The sequence below is a fragment of the Balaenoptera ricei genome, chromosome 2 (assembly GCF_028023285.1).
Source record: "Balaenoptera ricei isolate mBalRic1 chromosome 2, mBalRic1.hap2, whole genome shotgun sequence".
Classification (NCBI taxonomy): Eukaryota; Metazoa; Chordata; class Mammalia; order Artiodactyla; family Balaenopteridae; genus Balaenoptera; species Balaenoptera ricei.
This window is the reverse complement of record NC_082640.1, coordinates 99525488-99545584: the sequence shown is the minus strand read 5'-3', so window position 1 is coordinate 99545584 and position 20097 is coordinate 99525488.

The following is a 20097-nucleotide window of genomic DNA, read 5'->3' as shown; positions in this document are numbered from 1 at the left end:
GGGAAGGATACGGATGCGGGGCGAGCCTGCCATGGCAGAGGCCGGCGTGATGTTGCAGCAGTCTGAGGTGCGCTGTGTGTTCTCCCGGGGAAGTTGTCCCTGGATCACGGGACCCTGGCAGTGGCGGGCTGGACAGGCTCCTGGGAGGGGAGGTGTGGATAGTGACCTGTGCTCGCACACAGGCTTTTTGGTGGCGGCAGCAGCAGCCTTAGCATCTCATGCCCGTCTCTGGGGTCCGCGCTGATAGCCACGGCTCGCGCCCGTCTCTGGAGTTCATTTAGGCGGCGCTCTGAATCCCTTCTCCTTGCGCACCGCGAAACAAAGAGGCAAGAAAAAGTCTCTTGCCTCTTCGGCAGCTCCAGACTTTTTCCCGGACTCCCTCCCGGCTAGCTGTGGTGCACTAGTCCCCTTCAGGCTGTGTTCACGCCGCCAACCCCATTCCTCTCCCTGGGATCCGACCGAAGACTGAGCCTCAGCTCCCAGCCCCCGTCCACCCCGGCGGGTAAGCAGACAAGCCTCTCGGGCTGGTGAGTGCTGCTCAGCACCGATCCTGTGTATGGGAGTCTCTCCTCTTTGCCTTCCGCACCCCTGTGGCTGCGCTCTCCTCCGTGGCTCCGAAGCTTCCCCCCTCTGCCACCCACAGTCTCCACCCGCGAAGGGGCTTCCTAGTGTGTGGAAACCTTTCCTCCTTCACGGCTCCCTCCCACTGGTGCAGGTCCCGTATGGTGCAGGTCATATGGTAATTCTATTTTTAGTTTTTTAAGGAACCTCCATACTGTTCTCCATAGTGGCTGTATCAATTTACATTCCCACCAACAGTGCAAGAGGGTTCCCTTTTCGCCACACCTTCTCCAGCATTTGTTGTTTGTAGATTTTCTGATGATGCCCATTCTAACTGGTGTGAGGTGATACCTCATTGTAGTTTTGATTTGCATTTCTCTAATAACTAGTGATGTTGAGCAGCTTTTCATGTGCTTCTTGGCCATCGGTATGGCTTCTTTGGAGAAATGTCTATTTAGGTCTTCTGCCCATTTTTGGATTGGGGTGTTTGTTTTTTTAATATTGAGCTTCATGAGCTATTTATATATTTTGGAGATTAATCCTTTGTTGATTCATTAGCAAATATTTTCTCCCATTTTGAGGGTTGTCTTTTCATCTTGTTTATGGTTTCCTTTGTTGTGCAAAAGCTTTGAAGTTTCATTAGGTCCCATTTGTTTATTTTTGTTTTTATTTCCATTATTTTAGGAGTTGGATCAAAAAATATCTTGCTGTGATTTTTGTCAAAGAGTTTTCTTCCTATGTTTTCCTCTAACAGTTTTATTGTGTCCAGTGTTACATTTAGGTCTCTAATCCATTTTGAGTTTATTTTTGTGTATGGTGTTAGGGAGTGTTCTAATTTCATTCTTTTACATGTAGCTGTCCAGTTTTCCCAGCACCACTTATTGAAGAGACTGTCTTTTCTCCATTGTATATCCTTGCCTCCTTTGTCATAGGTTAGTTGACCACAGGTGCGTGGGTTTATCTCTGGGCTTTCTATGCTGCTCCATTGATCTATATTTCTGTTTTTGTGCCGGGACCATATTGTGTTGATTACTGTAGCTTTGTAGTATAGTCTGACGTCAGAGAGTCTGATTCCTCCAGCTCTGTTTTTTTCCCTCAAGACTGCTTTGGCTATTTGGGGCCTTTTGTGTCTCCATACAAATTTTAAGATTTTTTGTTCTAGTTCTGTAAAAAAAAAAATGTCATTGGTAATTTGATAAGGATTGCATTGAATCTGTAGATTGCTTTGGGTAGTAGAGTCATTTTCACAATATTGGTTTTTCCAATCCAAGAATATGGTATATCTCTACATCTGTTTGTATCATCTTTAATTTCTTTCATCAGTGTCTTATAGTTTTCTGCATACAGGTCTTTTGTCTCCCTAGGTAGGTTTATTGCTAGGTATTTTATTCTTCTTGTTGCAGTGGTAAATGGGAGTGTTTCCTTAATTTTTCTTTCAGATTTTTCATCATTAGTGTATAGGAATGCAAGAGATTTCTGTGGATTAATTTTGTATCGTGCTGCTGTACCAAATTCATTGATTAGCTCTAGTAGTTTTCTGGTGGCATCTTTAGGATTCTCTATGTATAATATCATGTAATCTGCAAACAGTGACAATTTTACTTCTTCTTTTCCAATTTGTATTCCTTTTATTTCTTTTTCTTCTCTGATTGCCATGCCTAGGACTTCCCAAACTATGTTGAATAATAGTGGTGAGAGTGGATATCCTTGTCTTGTTCCTGATCTTAGAGGATATGCTTTCAGTTTTTCACCATTGAGAATGATGTTGTGGGTTTGTCGTATATGGCCTTTATTATGTTGAGGTAGGTTCCCTCTGTGCCCACTTTCTGGAGAGTTTTTATCATAAATTGGTGTTGAATTTTGTCACAAGCTTTTTCTGCATCTATTGAGATGATCATATGGTTTTTGTTCTTCAATTTGTTAATATGGTGTATCACATTGATTGATTTGCATATATTGAAGAATCCTTGCATCCCTGGGATAAATCCCACTTGATTGTGGTGTATGATCATTTTAATGTGTTGTTGGATTCTGTTTGCTAGTAGTTTGTTGAGGACTTTGCATCTATATTCATCAGTGATGTTGGTCTGTAATTTTTTTTCTTTGTGACATCTTTGTCTGGTTTTGGTATCAGGGTGATGGTGGTCTCATAGAATGAGTGTGGGAGTGTTCACTCTTCTGCAATTTTTTGGAAGAGTTTGAGAAGGATGGGTGTTAGCTCTTCTCTAAATATTTGATAGAATTCACCTGTGAAGCCATCTGGTCCTGGACTTTTGTTTGTTGGAATATTTTTAATTATAGTTTCAATTTCATTACTTGTGATTGGTCTGTTTATATTTTCTATTCCTTCCTGGTTTAGTCTTGGAAGGTTATACCTCTCTAAGAATTTGTTCATTTCTTCCAGGTTGTCCATTTTATTGGCTTAGAGTTTCTTGTAATAGTCTCTTAGCATGCTTTGTATTTCTGCAGTGTCTGTTGTAACTTCTCCTTTTTCATTTCTGATTTTATTGATTTGAGTCCTCTCCCTCTTTTTCTTAATGAGTCTGGCTAATGGTTTGTCAATTTTGTTTATCTTCTCAAAGAATCAGCTTTTAGTTTTATAGTCTTTGCTATTGTTTTCTTTGTTTCTGTTTCATTTATTTCGGCTCTGATCTTTATGATTTCTTTCCTTCTGCTAACTTTGGGGTTTGTTTGTTCTTCTTTCTCTAGTTTCTTTAGGTGTAAAAGGTTAGATTGTTTACTTGAGATTTTTCTTGTTTCTTGAGGTCGGCTTTTATTGCTATAATCTTCCCTCTTAGAACTGCTTTTGCTGTATCCCATACGTTTTGGATCATCGTGTTTTCATTGTCATTTGCCTCTAGGTATTTTTTGATTTCCTCTTTGATTTCTTCAGTGATCTCTTGTTTATTTAGTAACATATTGTTTAGCCTCCATGTGTTTGTGTTTTTTACATTTTTCCCCCTGTAATTGATTTCTAATCTCATAGCGTTGTCATCAAGAAAGATGCTTGATATGATTTCAGTTTTCTTAAATTTACCAAGGCTTGATTTGTGACCCAAGATGTGATCTATCCTGGAGAATGTTACATGCGTACTTGTGTAGAAAGTGTAATGTGCTGTTTTAGGATGGAATGTCCTATAAATATCAAATATTTCTGGTTTATTGTGTCATCTAATGCTTCTGTTTCCTTATTAATTTTCTGTTTGGATGATCTGTCCATTGGTGTAAGTGAGGTGTTAATGTCCCCTACTATTATTGTGTTACTGTTGAGTTCCTCTTTTATAACTGTTAGCAGTTGTCTTATGTATTGAGGTGCTCCTGTGTTGGGTGCATATATATTTTTATAATTGTTATATCTTTTTCTTGGATTGATCCCTTGATCATTATGTAGTGTCCGTCCTTGTCTCTTGTAACATTCTTTATTTTAAAGTCTTTTTTATGTCATATGAGTATTTCAATGCCAGCTTTCTTTTGATTTCCATTTGCATGGAATATCTTTTTCAATCCCCTCACTTTCAGTCTGTGTGTGTCCCTAGATGTGTAGTGGGTCTCTTGTAGACAGCATATATATGGGTCTTGTTTTTGTATCCATTTAGTGAGCCTGTGTCTTTTGGTTGGAGCATTTAATCCATTCTTATTTAAGGTAATTATCAATATGTATGTTCCTTTTACCATTTTCTTAATTGTTTTGGGTTTGTTTTTGTAGGTCCTTTTCTTCTCTTGTGTTTCCCACTTAGAGAAGTTCCTTTAGCATTTGTTGTAGAGCTGGTTTGGTGGTGCTGAATTCTCTTAGCTTTTGCTTGTCTGCAAAGCTTTTGATTTCTCCATCAAATCTAAATGAGATCCTTGCCCCGGGTAGAGTAATCTTGGTTGTAGGTTCTTCCCTTTCATCACTTTAAATATGTCATGCCACTCACTTCTAGCTTGTAGAGTTTCTGCTGAGAAATCAGCTGTTAACGTTATGGGAGTTCCCTTGTATGTTATTTGTCGTTTTTCCTTTGTTGCTTTCTATACTTTTTCTTTGTCTTTAATTTTTACCAATTTGATTACTATGTGTCTCAGCATGTTTCTCCTTGGATTTATCCTGTATGGGACTCTCTGTGCTTCCTGGACTTGGGTGGCTATTTCCTTTCCCATGTTAGGGAATTTTTCGACTATAATCTCTTCAAATATTTTCTCAGGTCATTTCTCTGTCTCTTCTCCTTCTGGGACCCCTATAATGCGAATGTTGTTGCATTTAATGTTGTCCCAGAGGTCTCTTATGCTGTCTTCATTTCTTTTCATTTTTATTTCTTTATTCTGTTCCACTGCAGTGAATTCCATCAATCTGTCTTCCAGGTCACTTATCCGTTCTTCTGCCTCAGTTATTCTGCTATTGATTCCTTCTGGTGTATTTTTTATTTCAGTTACTGTGTTGTTCATGTCTGTTTGTTCTTTAATTCTTCTAGGTGTTTGTTCTTTAATTATTCTAGGTCTTTTTTAAACATTTCTTGCATCTTCGCGATCTTTGCCTCCATTCTTTTTCCAAGGTCCTGGATCATCTTCACTATCATTATTCTGAATTCTTTTTCTGGATGGTTGCCTAGCTCCACTTCATTTAGCTGTTGTTCTGGGGTTTTATCTTGTTCCTTCATCTGGTACATAGCTCTCTGCCTTTTCATCTTGTCTATCTGTGAATGTGGTTTTTGTTCCACATGCTGCAGGATTGTAGTTCTTCTTGCTACTGCTGTCTGCCCTCTCGTGGATGAGGCTATCTAAGAGACTTGTGCAAGTTTCCTGATGGGAGCGACTTGTGGTGGGTAGAGCTGGCTGTTGCTCTGGTGGGCAGAGCTCAGTAAAACTTTAATCCACTTGTCTGCTGATGGGTGGGGCTGGGTTCCGTCCCTGTCGGTTGTTTGACCTGAGGTGACCCAACACTGGAGCCTACCCGTGGTCTTTGGTGGGACTGATGGAGGACTCTGGGAGGTATTACGCCAAGGAATACTTCCCATAACTTCTGCTGCCAGTGTCCTTGTCCTCACAGTGAGACACTGCCAGCCCCCGCCTCTGCAGTAGACCCTCCAACACTAGCAGGTAGGTCTGTTTCGGTCTCCTATGGGGCCACTGCTCCTTTCCCTGGGTCCTGATGTGCACACTACTTTGTGTGTGCCCTCCAAGAGTGGAGTCTCTGTTTCCCCCAGTCCTGTCGAAGTCCTGTGGTCAAATCTCGCTAGCCTTCAAAGTATGATTCTCTGGAATTCTTCCTCCTGTTGCCAGACCCCCAGGTTGGGAAGGCTGATATGGGGCTCAGAACCTTCACTCCAGTGGGTGAACTTCTGTGGTATAAGTATTCTCCAGTTTGTGAGTCACCCACCCAGCTGTTACGGGATTTGATTTGATTGTGATTGTGCTCCTCCTATCGTCTCATTGTGGCTTCTCCTTTGTCTTTGGATGTGGGGTATCTTTTTTGTTGAGTTTCAGTGTCTTCCTGTCGATCATTGTTCAGCAGTTAGTTGAGATTCCAGTGCTCTCTCAAGAGGGAGTGAGAGCATGTCCTTTTACTCTGCCATCTTGAAGCAATCTCACGTCTACTCTTTCTTTTCTGATTTTTTGAGTCCTCTTTCTTTTTCTCTTGGTGAGTGTAGTTAAAGGTTTATCAGTTTTTTTTAATCTTCTCAAAAAAACAGCTCTTAGTTTCATTGATATTTTCTATTTTCTTCTTCATCTCTTTTTTATTTATTTGTGTTCTAACGTTTATTTCCTTCCTTCTAACTTTGGGTTTAGTTTATTTTTCTAGTTCATTGAGGCATAAAGTTGTTTATTTGTGAGATTTCTCATTTCTTAATAGAGGCATTTATCACTAAGAACTTCCCTCTTAGAACTGTCTTTTGATGCACTCCCTAAGTTTTGTATGCTGTATTATCCTTTTTTATCGAGGTATTTCTTGACTTCTTCTTTTACCCATTGGTTGTTCTGTAGCCTATTGTTTAATCTCCACATTTTTGCGAATTCTTCAGTTTTCTTCTTGTAATTGACTTTGAATTTCATATTTGTGGTTGGAAAAAATGCTTGATATGATTTCAGTTTCTTAAATTTATTAAGAACTTCTTTTGTGACCCAACATGTGATGCATCATGAGGAATGTTGCATGTGCACTTGAAGAATGTGCATCTGCTTTTGGATGGAATATTCTGTAAACGTCTGTTTAGTTTACATCCAATATTCCCTTATTGATTTTTTGTCTAGATGATCTATCCATTGATGACAGTGGGATTTTGAAGTCCTGTACTATTATTGTATTGCTCTCTATTTCTCCCTTTATGTCTGTTAATATCTGCTTTATATATTTAGGTGTTCCTATGTTGGGTGCATAAATATTTACAAATGTTATATTCTCTTGTTGGTTTGACCCTTTTATTATTATATAATGCCCTTCTTTGTCTCTTATTTCAGTCTTTGTCTAGAAGTCTATTTTGTCTAATAAGTATAATGAGCCATGCTTTCTTTTGGCATGGGGTATCTTTTCCTTTTTCCATCACTTTACTTTCAGTCTGTGTGTGACCTTAAAACAGAAATGAATCTCTTGTAGGAAGCATATAGTTGCATCTTGTTTTTAGTCCTCACAAGCCCCCCTTATTTTTTGATTGGATATTTAGTTGATTTACATTTAAAGTAATTAGTGATAGGTGTGGACTATTGACACTTTGTTAGTTGTTTTCTAGCTGTTTTGTAGTTTCTTTGTTCCTTTCTTCTCTTGCTCTCTTCCTTATTATTTGATGGTTTTCTATAGTGGTATGCTTAGATTTATTTATCTTTTGTGTATCTACTATAGGTTTCTGGGTTTGTGGTTACCATGAGGCTTATATATAAAATTTTAAAGTTATATAACACTTTAGAGTTATACTAGTCTATTTTAAGCTGATAACAGCTAAAATTTAAACACATAATTAAGGTCTACATTTTTACTTTCACCCCTCCCACACATTATATTTTTATGTCACAGTTTACATCTTTTTACTTTGTGTATCCTGTAAATAGCCTTGTTGTAAGAGAAAAGGCTTATCCTATGTTGCTAATAATTTGGTTTAGCTCCACAGTTTTAAAATCTATATAACGGAGATAACATTTACTATGATAAGAAACAAAAAACCTAAACTAAATTAGCTCACCCCCCCAAAAGAAGCAAAATGAAAAAACACACATACACACAAAACAAACCCAAACAAGAAATGAACACAAAGAGCTCCTGGAGCTCTGAAATACCATGAGATTTTAGTGTAGGATCTCTGTCAAAGCTATAGCTGTCTCACACAGTGTTTTCTCTCATCCCAACCATCAGATGCTTTTTCACAAATTCACATCAAACATGTATTTTCTTACCACAGCTTCTCCATTAGATGGTGATCTCCTCTGAAGGAGACAGTACTTTAGTAATCTTTGTATTATCTGCATTTAGCATAGTGACTAGCATATAGTACCAGGGTGGTAAGTGTTGACTGAATATAACCTTAACCCTTCTCCCTTTCTTCTTCAAGGCAGAATTTGAACAGCACCCATCTCAAAGGGCTTACATTTTATTCATGTTTTTGATGGTATTGATAGGTTTTATTTTAATGTACTTCATGTATCTTGAAAATTACCTTGATTTTGTATAAGCTGAGATAAGTGTAATAGGTATAATTAAAAGGGCAAAATCATGTGTGTTTTTCATGAATAAGCAGATTGATTTAAGTAAGTTTTTCAATGGATGGCAACTGTTTCATTATATTGGAATGAGAGTAATAGGTAGGGAAGGACTATAGTTTTCCTCTTCAACAGACTTTATGGCTAGGGGTTATGCTATACTTAAAATCCGTTTCTGTTGTGTGGTTTCTTGCTGATATCATTATGCCACAGCCACCACCTTGCAAGTTTGGTCAAATCCTATCAATCTGTTCTGCTGGGCACACCGAGATTCTCCTTGAACAGAAGGTTCACTTGAAGTTGATAATTTTCTAGTAACATCCAGCTAACTTTCTTGAAATCACTGCACAGTTTTAATAATGGAGTCTTGAGTTCAGTGTATGTCTTCCTTGGTCATCTGGAAAGCAGAGTAAGGCAAGGTGCTTATACTGGAGGTCCAAGACTAGGGAGTTAAGGCTGAGGAAGAAAAGAGCAAATGACATGAAGACACGAAGCAGTATGATATTATGTGCTATTAGCCACCTCTATACAATGAGCTGAAATAACACTTGTCATGTGTGTTCAGTCGGCAAAAGGAGAATGACCATACTACCTCATGGATTGTTGTATTAAAAATGTTAATCTAGGGCTTCCCTGGTGGTGCAGTGGTTAAAAATCTGCCTGCCAATAAGGGGACATGGGTTTGAGCCCTGGTCCAGGAAGATCCCACATGCCGCAGAGCAACTAAGGCCATGCACCACAACTACTGAGCCTGTGCTCTAGACCTCATGAACCACAACTACTGAGCCCATATGCCACAACTACAGAAGCCTGTGCACCTAGAGCCAATGCTCTGCAACAAGAGAAGCCACTGAAATGAGAAGCCCGTGCACCGCAACAAGGAGTAGCCCCCACTCACCCCAACTAGAGAGGGCCCGCGTGTAGCAACAAAGACCCAACGCAGCCAAAAATAAATTAACATATTTTTTATATAAATTTATTTATCTATGTAATTGTGCTTAGAATACTGTACATAGTAAGAATTGTTTAAGTATTTGCTATCAGCTATTTTTTTTAGAAATGATCCTCGCTCCAGGGCTCATGATATAGTTCAGGTAAACTCATAAATTAAAACTGGCTTGGATTATATTCTATTTCTAAAATAAAGTTCTTACTGAATCAGTAAATATTTAAAAATTACTATGCTTGAGAAACAAATAATAGGATAATGTCTTAGTCTGGGGCCTCTAGAAATCAGAGCCTAAGTTAAGGATTAGGGTGCTACAACTTTAAGAGGTACAAGCCCAGTGCAGTGAGTGTGAGGGAAGAGGGGAAGAGAGTCAAAGAACGGTATGAAGCAATTCAAGTGTTACCCTGTGGCTACACAATAAGCTATTGAAGACATAGCACACACCTCAGCGGTTGTATTCACTCACCACACAGGGCTTCACCAGGAAAGAGCCACACCTCAAAAGTTCACAAGGGAGAGAAAGGAGAGGTCTTTTATCTGTCTCCTTTCTCCTGTCTTCTGTTTCCTGTTGGTCCTCAAGGGGAGCTAAATCTCCTGTATCACTAGCCCATCAATAGCTCTTCAGGGAGTCAGATCCATGTCCTGCATTATGGTACTTCATCTAAATCCAGAAGTAGAGAGGCAACTCTGCATGTGTAAGATAAGAGAGAAAAGAAGGAAGCTTCTGTATCCATAGGTTGGATAGAATTACCTGCAATTTGGTATTCTTCCCTCAATGACTCCTGGATGGATTTGTATACACCTTTTATATCACTCTGGTTCAAAAAAAAAACCCCACAAACAACCCAGTGTCTTGACAATGTCTGCTTGATTAAGACTGTTAACCACTTTCCCCTACCCCTAGCTCTGGTGGATCACTCAGTGAAGAATATACAATACTCATATCTACTGTTAAATCCTAAAATCCCTGAGGATAGGAATCATGCATTATCTTCTCTGGATTTCTCAAAGCACTCAGCAACTAGATGGTCATGGATGAATAAATAAATATTGGTCATAGTGGTTAACCTTTAGATCCTGTCTGCCACATCTGCTATCATTTCCTTCTCACTTCTACCTTCAGGGACTGGTCCAGTTGTCACCTTAACTAAAAATGATAAAATTTTCCTGAGAGATCTTGTTGTATGAGAGATCCCCCATCAAATTTGCCGTGGCATTTTACTTGAAAATCTGAATGCATCCCGTGCTGTTTTGCACTGCAATCTAGTTAAATGCATATTTTAAACATCTCATTTTTACTTTATTCGGTAAACTTTGAAAACCTATGTCTAGGATGTAGAGTTACATAAATGAGAAGACTTGGTCATTATCTTCAAGGAACTTATGATTCAGGAGAGAGGGATTCACAAAACAATATCTCCATCACAGTCATATTGTTATGCTCAAGCTGTAATGTGAGCAGAAAGAAAAGAGAGGCTTTAAGGCAGTTCTCACAGAGGAAATCATGCTAGAGTTTAAAAATGAGAGGCGAATGAATGTGTATGTTTTAGGGAAAATGAGGCTGGAGGGTCATGGATATTGGACAGCTGGGGGGGTGTTTCTTGCTTGTGCTGCAGGGATGCACTGGTGAGAAGACAGTTGTACTCTTGTGAGGCTGAGGCACAGGACATATGGGAGAGAGCTGGAGAGATCAGGCTGAGTAGGAAAGTTACGGCTAGTAGGAGAGCATGATGAACTATACACTACAGATATTATCGTAGGGGCAAAGGAGGGTCACTGGAGCACTATAAGTAGAAGGGACGATGCAAGCTTCCTGAGGGTCAGGAACTATATCTTGGACACATTTGTTTCCTTCATGGTGCCTAGCAGAGCTCCTATGTACCCCACACTCAGTGAATTTTGTTTAAAAGATGAAGCTGCCATAGTTATGGGACACCACATGAAAGGCACAGATCTTAACATTTACTGTCTTGCTGTGAATTCTTAGAATTTTTTGTTCCTGGGGACAAACTTCTGACTTACAACCTTGTATTTCATACAACTTTGTTCTTCAAAAATTGCTGCTGTATAATACTTTTTGTCAATTAGTTGGAATTGCATTCGGTTAATGGCATATGTAATTAGCTATCTTATCTTGCTCAGAAGGGCACCTAACAAGAGGTAAAATGAGCTATTTTCAGTGGTTGTTAAACTACTGAGCCACAGGAATGGAGGTTGAGACCCTTTAAGGGCTCAGAGGAAATGGAGCTGAAACTAAAAAAAAAAAAAAAAAAAAAAAATACTATCACAAATGGAAAAACTATTCTGTAAAAGGGGAGAGAACTCAAGTCTGATTTTTGGGATTATGCTGCCATATATATTAAATTCCCAGAGTCGGTTAACCTCTTCTACCACACTCCCAAGCTGCATTTTTCCTTTTCCCATTTACATAAATATTGAACCAAAGGAGATAATTGCTTAGTTTCATAAATCTATTGTTTATCTTACCAAACTACAAAAAGCTGGTTACTAATTAAAATTTAACAAAAATCAGCTACATAAAATAAGAGTGTTAATAGAAAAGCTAACATTTATTTTGTGTTTACTATGGACTATGTAACGTTTGAAGTACTCTACATTTATTCTTATTTAATCCTTGTAATAACTCTGGATAACAAAATGGAGTAACTGCTTGATTACACTTTAGTAAGGAAATAATTTTTCTCTACCCATGCTTGTCTCTAGAGCTGTGCTGTCCAGTGCAGTAGCCACTAGCCACATGTGGCTATTTTTTGATAAATTTAAATTAAAGTAAAAAATTTAGTCCCTCTACTACACTACCCCATTCTAACTGCTCTATAGCCGTGAGTGGCTAGTGGTTACCACATTGCATAGCACAGCTACAGAACATTTCCATCATCAGAGAAATTTCTGTCGGGCAGTGCTGTTCTAGAGGGACTTGACAAATACTGTCCCAGAGCTCAGAGCATTTAGACTTAGAAGAGAACTAAGAGGTTATCTGGTTCAATATCTTTATTTCCAGTTAAAAAACTATTTGTCAAAGCCGGTAAGGGACTTGCTTAAGATCACACAGTTTATAATTGAGAGAGCCACGACATAAACTTACACATCTTTATCCATCACATGCACTGCTAGATCCAGGTAATGCACAGCAGGAAGAGGGCAGTGAGGATGTGATAATAGCCACAGCCTTGGCCATAAGTGCTTCTGTAACCGGTAATCTCAGGGAGGGCATGACTGTGGGAGGATTCAACTCCAAAGGGCATGGGCTAGTGTTCATTATTCTCCTGTGGATACCCATATGCTAATCCAGGTGAAACAAGAACACCAAGGAGCAACAGGGTGCCCTGTACAATGGGACAGCCTGAGAGGTGGTGGATACAGAATTGAACCTCCATTCCTTCCTTCAAGGGCCAGGGAAGTCTGAAGCTTTCAACAGCCCCTGCTTTTTCTCCTATGATACCCTGTGGCATTTTTACCATGACTTTTGTTCAGCACCTCTGAGAGATGGCTTGTGCCAAAGACTATGTTTTAAAGTTTTCTTATTAGTATTTTCATGATGACTTTCTTTGATTTAAAAAAAACTTAAAACTTGAAGTATTATAAATACCCTAATTAACATTATGTAATGTATTTCATACATTTTTTTACAAGTACTATCTCCACGCTCAACAGCCTTAGCCTTTTTCATTTGTATCTAATATTTTAAGCATATCATAAGTAATAATTTAAAAAATAGGTGTTTAAAATATAATTTGTTGTTCCTCCTCCCCCTTTATTTTAAATTTATTGAGGTATTGCGGGTGCTCTAGTGCTTAGCCGGCTTCCTCTTGGCCCTTGCAATTCTCAAACATGCTGAAGGTCTTCTTACGCAAGCAGCTGAGCCTCACTGCTGCAGGCCTTCCTCTGGATGCAGGAGCACATTTGTTTGTCCAATGTGGAGTAGGCAAGAAATGATAGGGAGTAATGACAGCTGGGGATTGGTAGATAAATCTCCTCATATTTCTGCTCTGCAAGTGGGACAACTCGGTTATGTTTTTACCTCTAAGGGAACCCACAATGAATCATGACCTTGGATAATATCCTTCACTTTGCTATAGGCAGAACCTGAGACTTACTTCTACTCAATAAATATGGCAAATGTGATGGGCTCGTCACTCCTGTGATGATATTATGTAAGACACCATCTTAGCAGACTGGAGTGAGAGATTCTCCTGCTGGCCTGGAGAAGTCAGCCGTCATGTTGTGAGTGGGCCTAGAGAGGCCTGCATGGCAAGGAGCTGCAGGCCCTCTGCAGGAGCTGAGGGCCCAGTCCTACAGCCACATGGAGCTGAATTCTACCATCAATTATGTGAAGCTGGAGAAGACACTAAGCGCCAGAAAGAAATGCAGCCTGGCTGACGTCTTGTTTGAAGTTTTATGAAACCCTGAATAGAAAATCCAGGTAAGCTGTGCCCAGACTTAGGACCCATGGAAACTGTGAGATGATAAATGTATGTTGTTTTAAGCTGCTATCTTTGCAGTAATTTGTTACACAGCAGTAGAAAACTATACAAGGTTCTTACACAGCCTCTCAGAGGTGCCCAGTGGGATGGAACCCCAGTGGCTATCAGTGGTAAGCTGTTCATTATTGTACCCCATATTAGGCTTCCTTCTATTTTCTTTCCTATTTCCCTATTCTCCTAGTGCTACTTCTTGGAATCACCTTCTAAATAAAGTAGTTGTACTCAAATGCTTCTTTTATGACCTGCTTTTGGGAGAACCAAACCTAAAACTTCAGCATTTTGGCTCCTTTCTTTCTTTCTTTCTTTCTTTTCTTTCTTTCTTTTTCTTTCTTTCTTTCTTTCTTTCTTTCTTTCTTTCTTTCTTTCTTTCTTTCTTTCCTTTCTTTCCTTTCTTTCCTTTCTTTTCTTTCGTTCTTTTCGTTCTTTTCGTTCTTTTCGTTCTTTTCGTTCTTTTCTTTCTTTTCTTTCTTTTCTTTCTTTTCTTCCTTCCTCCCTCCCTCCCTCCCTCCCTCCCTCCCTTCCTTTTCTTTCTTTTCTTTCTTTTCTTTCTTCTTTTCTTTCTTTCTCGCTGTGTTGGGTCTTCGCTTCTGTGCGAGGGCTTTCTCTAGTTGCGGCAAGTGGGGGCCACTCTTCATCACGGTGCGCGGGCCTCTCATTATCGCGGCCTCTCTTGTTGTGGAGCACAGGCTCCAGACGCGCAGGCTCAGTAATTGTGGCTCACGGGCCTGGTTGCTCCGTGGCATGTGGGATCTTCCCAGACCAGGGCTCAAACCCACGTCCCCTGCATTGGCAGGCAGACTCTCAACCACTGCGCCACCAGGGAAGACCTTTTTTCTCTTTTTTTAGAAGTCTGTATTGAATTTGTTACAATATTGCTTCTGTTTTGTGTTTTGGTTTTTTGGCCACCAGGCATGTGGGATCTTAGCTCCCCGACCAGGGATCAAACCCACATCACCTGCATTGGAAGGCGAAGTCTTAAACACTGGACTGCCAGGGAAGTCCCCTGGCTCCTTCTTTCTAACAAGTTATTTTTTAAAATTGTTTTATGAAGATATAATTCATGTCATGCAATTCACCAACTTAAAGTGTACAACTCAATTAAAAAAATATACACAGTTTTGCAACCATCACTACAATCAATTTTAGAACATGTTTATCACCCTAAAAAGAAATCCTATACACACAAGCAGTCACTCCCCATTCCTTTCTACCCTACCCCCCTCCTACCTCAAGACAACCCTAATCTACTTTCTGTCTGTATAGATTTGCCTATTCTGGATATGTCATAGAAATGGAATCATAAAATATGCGATCCTCTGTGAATGCCATCTTTCACTTAGCATAATGTTTTCAAGGTTCATCAATATTGCAACATGTATCAGTATTTTATTCCTTTTTATTGCTTAGAATTCCATTATATGGATATAGTATGTTTTATTTATCTATTCACCCATTGATGGGCATTTGGGTTTTCACATTTTGGGTATTATGAATAATGCTGCTATGAACATTTATGTACAAGTATTTTTTTTCTAAATATGAATTCTTTATTAGTTATACATGTTACTAGTTTGAGTTTGTTCACTTTCTTCAAGATGTCTTTGATGAAAAGTGCTTAATGTTTTTTAAAAAATATTTATTTATTTATTTATTTGGTTGCACCGGCTCCTTCATTGTGGCAGGCAGGCTCCTTAGTTGTGGCAGGTGGGCTCCTTATTTGTGGCATGTGAACTCTTAGTTGTGGCATGCATGTGGGATCTAGTTCCCTGACCAGGGATCAAACCCGGGCCCCCTGCATTGGGAACGTGGAATCTTAGCCACTGTGCTACCAGGGAAGTCCCTATGTACAAGTTTTTGTGTAGACATATGTTTTCATTTCTTTTGGCTATATACCTAGGAGTGAAATAGCTGGGTCATATGGTAACTCTATGCTAAACATTTTAAGGAACTGCCAAAATGTTTTCCAAAGTGATTGCATCATTTTACATTAGCTACCAGCAATGTGCGAGTGCTATAATTTCTTCACATACTTGCCAATACTTGCTATTATCTATCTTTTTGATTGTAGCCATCCTATTATGTATGAAGTGGTATCTCATTGTGGTTTTGATTTGCATTGTCCTAATGACTAATGATATTAAAGGTTTTCATGTGTTACTGACCATTTGTATATATACTTTAGAGAAATGTTATTCACATCCCTTGCCCATTTTAAAATTGAAGTATTGGTCATTTTATTGTTGTTACAAGTCTTCTTTATATATGCTGCATATAAGTCTTATCAGATTTGTTTGCAAATACTTCCATTCTATGAGTTATTTTTTCATTTTCCTTTTTAATTTTTAATTTTTTTGGAGTATAGTTGATTTACAATGTTAGTTTCTGCTATAAAGCAAAGTGAATCAGTTATACATATATATATCTCCATTCTTTTTTAGATTCTTTCCTATACAGGTCATTACAGAGTATTGAGTAGAGTTTGCTGTACTATACAGTAGGTCCTTATTAGTTGTCTATTTAATATATAGTATTGTGTATATGTCAACCCCAATCTCCCAATTTATCCCTCTCCCCACTTTCCCCCCGGTAACCATAAGTTTGTTTTTCACAGCTTTGACTCTATTTCTGTTTTATAAATAAGTTCATTTGTACCATTTTTTAGATTCCACATATAAGCAATATCATATGATATTTATCTTTCTCTGTCTGACTTCACTGAGTATGACAATCTCTGTGCCCATCCATGTTGCTGCAAATGGCATTATTTTGTTCTTTTTAATGGCCGAGTAATATTCCATTGTGTATATGTACTACATCTTCTTTATCCATTCCTCTGTCAATGGGCATTTAGGTTGTTTCATGTCCTGGTTATTGTAAATAGTGCTGCAATAAACATTGGGGTGCATGTATCTTTTCGAATTATGGTTTTCTCTGGATCTATGCCCAGGAGTGGGATTGCTGGAACATATAGTAGTTCTATTTTTAGTTTTTTAAGGAACCTCCGTACTGTTCTCCATATTGGCTCTACCAATTTATGTTCCCACCAATAGTGTAGGAGGGTTTCCTTTTCTCCACACCCTCTCCAGCATTTATTGTTTGTAGATTTTTTTGATAATGGCAATTCTGACTCGTGTGAATTGTAGTTTTTATTTGTATTTCTCTAATAATTAGTGATGTTGAGCACCTTTTCATGTACTTTTTGGCCATCTGTATGTCTTCTTCAGAGAAATGTCTGTTTAGATCTTCCACCCATTTTTTAATTGGGTAGTTTGTTGTTTTGATATTGAGCTGCATGAGCTGTTTGCATATTTTGGAGATTAATCCCTTGTCAGTCAATTCATTTGCAAATAATTTCTCCTCACTTTCCTTTTTTAAAATTTATTTTTATTGAGATGTAATTGACATGCAACATTATATAAGTTTAAGATGTATAACATGTTGACTTGATACATGTATATATTGCAGCATCATTACCACCGTAGCATTAGCTAACACCTCTATCATGCCACATAATTAATATTTATTTTTTGTGGTGGGAACAGTTAAGATCTAGCCTCCTAGCAACTTTGAAGTTTATAATACAGTATTGTTGTCTATAATGACTAGGCTGCATCTTAGATGTCCAGGACTTATTTATCTACTGGTTGCAAGTTTGTACTCTTAAACAACATTTCCCCAATTTCCCCATTCCTTAGCCCTGGTAACCACCATTCTGCTCCCTGCTTTTTATGAGTTTGAGTTTTTTAGATTCCAAAATATGGTATCATATAGTATCTGTCTGTCTTTGACTTATCTCACTTAGCATAATGCTCTCAAGGTCCAACCATGTTGTCACAAATGGCAAGATATCTTTCTTTCTTATGGCTAAATAATATTACATTGTATGTATATATACCTCATCTTCTTCATTCATCTATGGATGGACACTTAGATTATTTCCATATCTTGGCTATTGTGAATAATGCTGCAAAATATTGGAGTGCATTTATCTCTTCAATATTCTGTTTTCATTCCCTTTGGATATATACCTAAAAGTAGAATTTCTGGGTCATATGGTAGTTGTATTTTTAATTCTTTGAGAAACCTTCATACTGTTTTCCATAGTTGCTGAACAAATTTGCATTCCCATCAACAGTGTAGAAGTGTTCCCTTTTCCCCATATCCTCACCAACACCTATCTCTTGTCTTCTTGATGATAGCCATTCTTACGGGTGTGAGATAATACATCATGGTAGTTTTGATTTGCATTTCCCTGATGTTTATTGATGTTGAGCATCTTTTCATGTGTTTGTTGACCATCTGTATGTCTTCTTTGGGAAAATGTCTATTTAGTTCCTCTGCACATTTTAAAAAATCAAATAGTTTGTTATCGACTTGTATGACTTGTGACTTATTTACATATTTTGGATATTAACCCCCTGTTGAGTATATGATTTAATAATATTTTCTCCCATTCCACAGGTTGCCTTTTCATTTTTATTGTTTCTTTTTAGTTTGTAGTCCTGCTTGTTGATTTTGCTGCTTATACTTTTGGTGTCATGTCTAAAAAATAATTGCCAAGACTGATGTCAGGAGCTTTTCTCCTATGTTTCCTTCAAAAAGTTTTGTGATATCAGGTCTTAGGTTTAAGTCTTTGATCTACTTTGAGTTAAATTTTGTGAGTGGTGTATAATAGTGGTCTAATTTCATTCTCCTGCATGTGGTTGTTGAGTTTTACCAACACCATTTGTTGCAGAGCCTATTCTTTCCCAATTTATTGTTCTTGGCTCCCTTGTCAAATATTTGTTGCCCATAAATACACGGGTTTATTTCTGGGCTCTCTATTCTCTTCCATTTGTCTATGTGTCTCTTTTTATGCCAGTACCACACTGTTTTAATTACTATAACTTCATAGTATAGTTAGAATTCAAGAATGTGATGCCTCCACTTCTGTTCTTCCTTATGATTGCTTTGGATATTCAAGGTTTCTGGTAGTGCCATGAAGATTTTAGGATTGTGTTTTCTTTGTCTGTGTAAAAAAGCCATTGGGATTTTGATAGGGATTGCCTTAAATCAATAGACGGCTTTAGGTAGGATGGACATTTTAACAATATTCTTCTGATCCATGAACACAGGCTACCCTTCCACTTGTTTGTCTTGTCTTCAGTTTCTTTCATCAAAGTCTTGTAGTTTTCATTGTACTGATCTTTCACTTCCTTGGTTAAATTTATTCCTAAGTGTTGTTTTTTGATGCTATTGTGAATGGGATACTTTACTTCTCTTTCAGATGTTTTGTTCTTAGTGTATAGAAATGCAACTGATGTCTATATGTTGATACTCTGCAGCTATACTGAATTTGTTGATTTGTGCAACAGTCTTTATGGTTTTCTATATATAAGATCATATCATCCACAAATAATGGCAATTTGATTTCTTCCTTTATGATTTTAATTACTTTTCTTTTGCCCAATTGTTCTAGCTAGAACTTCTAGTACTATTTTGAACAGGAGTGGTGTGAGTGGTCATCCTTGTCCTGTTCCTGATCTAAGAGGAAAAACTTTTAACTTTTCATGGTCAACTATATGTTAGCTGTGGTTTTGTCATATATGGCCTTTTATGTTGAAACATGTTTCTTCTATACCCAGTCTGCTGAGGATTTTTATCATGAAAAAAATATTTCAAATTTTGTCAAATTTTTTTTCACATATATGAGTTTTATATTTTATTCTATTAATGTGGTGTATAACACATTAATTTGCATATGCTGAACCATCTTTGCATCTCAGATAAATCTCATTTAATCATGTATAATCCTTTTAATGTGCTGTTGAATTCTGTTTGCTAATATTTTGTTGAGAATTTTTACATCCGTATTCATTACAAACATTGGTCTATAGTTTCCTTTTCTGTAGTGCCCTGGTCTGGCTTTTGGTATCAGGGTAATGTTGGCCTTGTAAAATGACTCTGGAAGTGTTCCCTCTTCAACTTTTTGGAAGAACTTGACAAGGAATGGTGTTAATTCTTCTTTAAATGTTTGGTAGTATTCACCAGTGAAGCCGTCTAGTCCTGGGGTTTTCTTTATTAAAGGTTTTTGATTTCTGATTCAGTCTCCTTACTCATTATTCAGACTTTCTATTTTTCTCTGAATAAGTCTTGGTAGGTTGTATGTTTCTGGGGAATGTGTCTATTTCTCCTAGTTTATTCAATTTGTTGGATATAATTGTTCACAGTAGTCTCTTACTATCCTTTGTATTTCTTAATATCAATTGTAACGTCCCTCTTTAATTTCTGATATTTATTTGAGTCTTCTCTTTTTTTTTTTCTTCTTAGCTGGCCCTAGCTATAGGTTTGTTAATTTTGATAACTTAAAAAAAAAAAAAAAACCCAGCTCTTAGTTTTGATTTTTTTTCCTCATTTTTTTCTGGTCTATATTTATTTCTG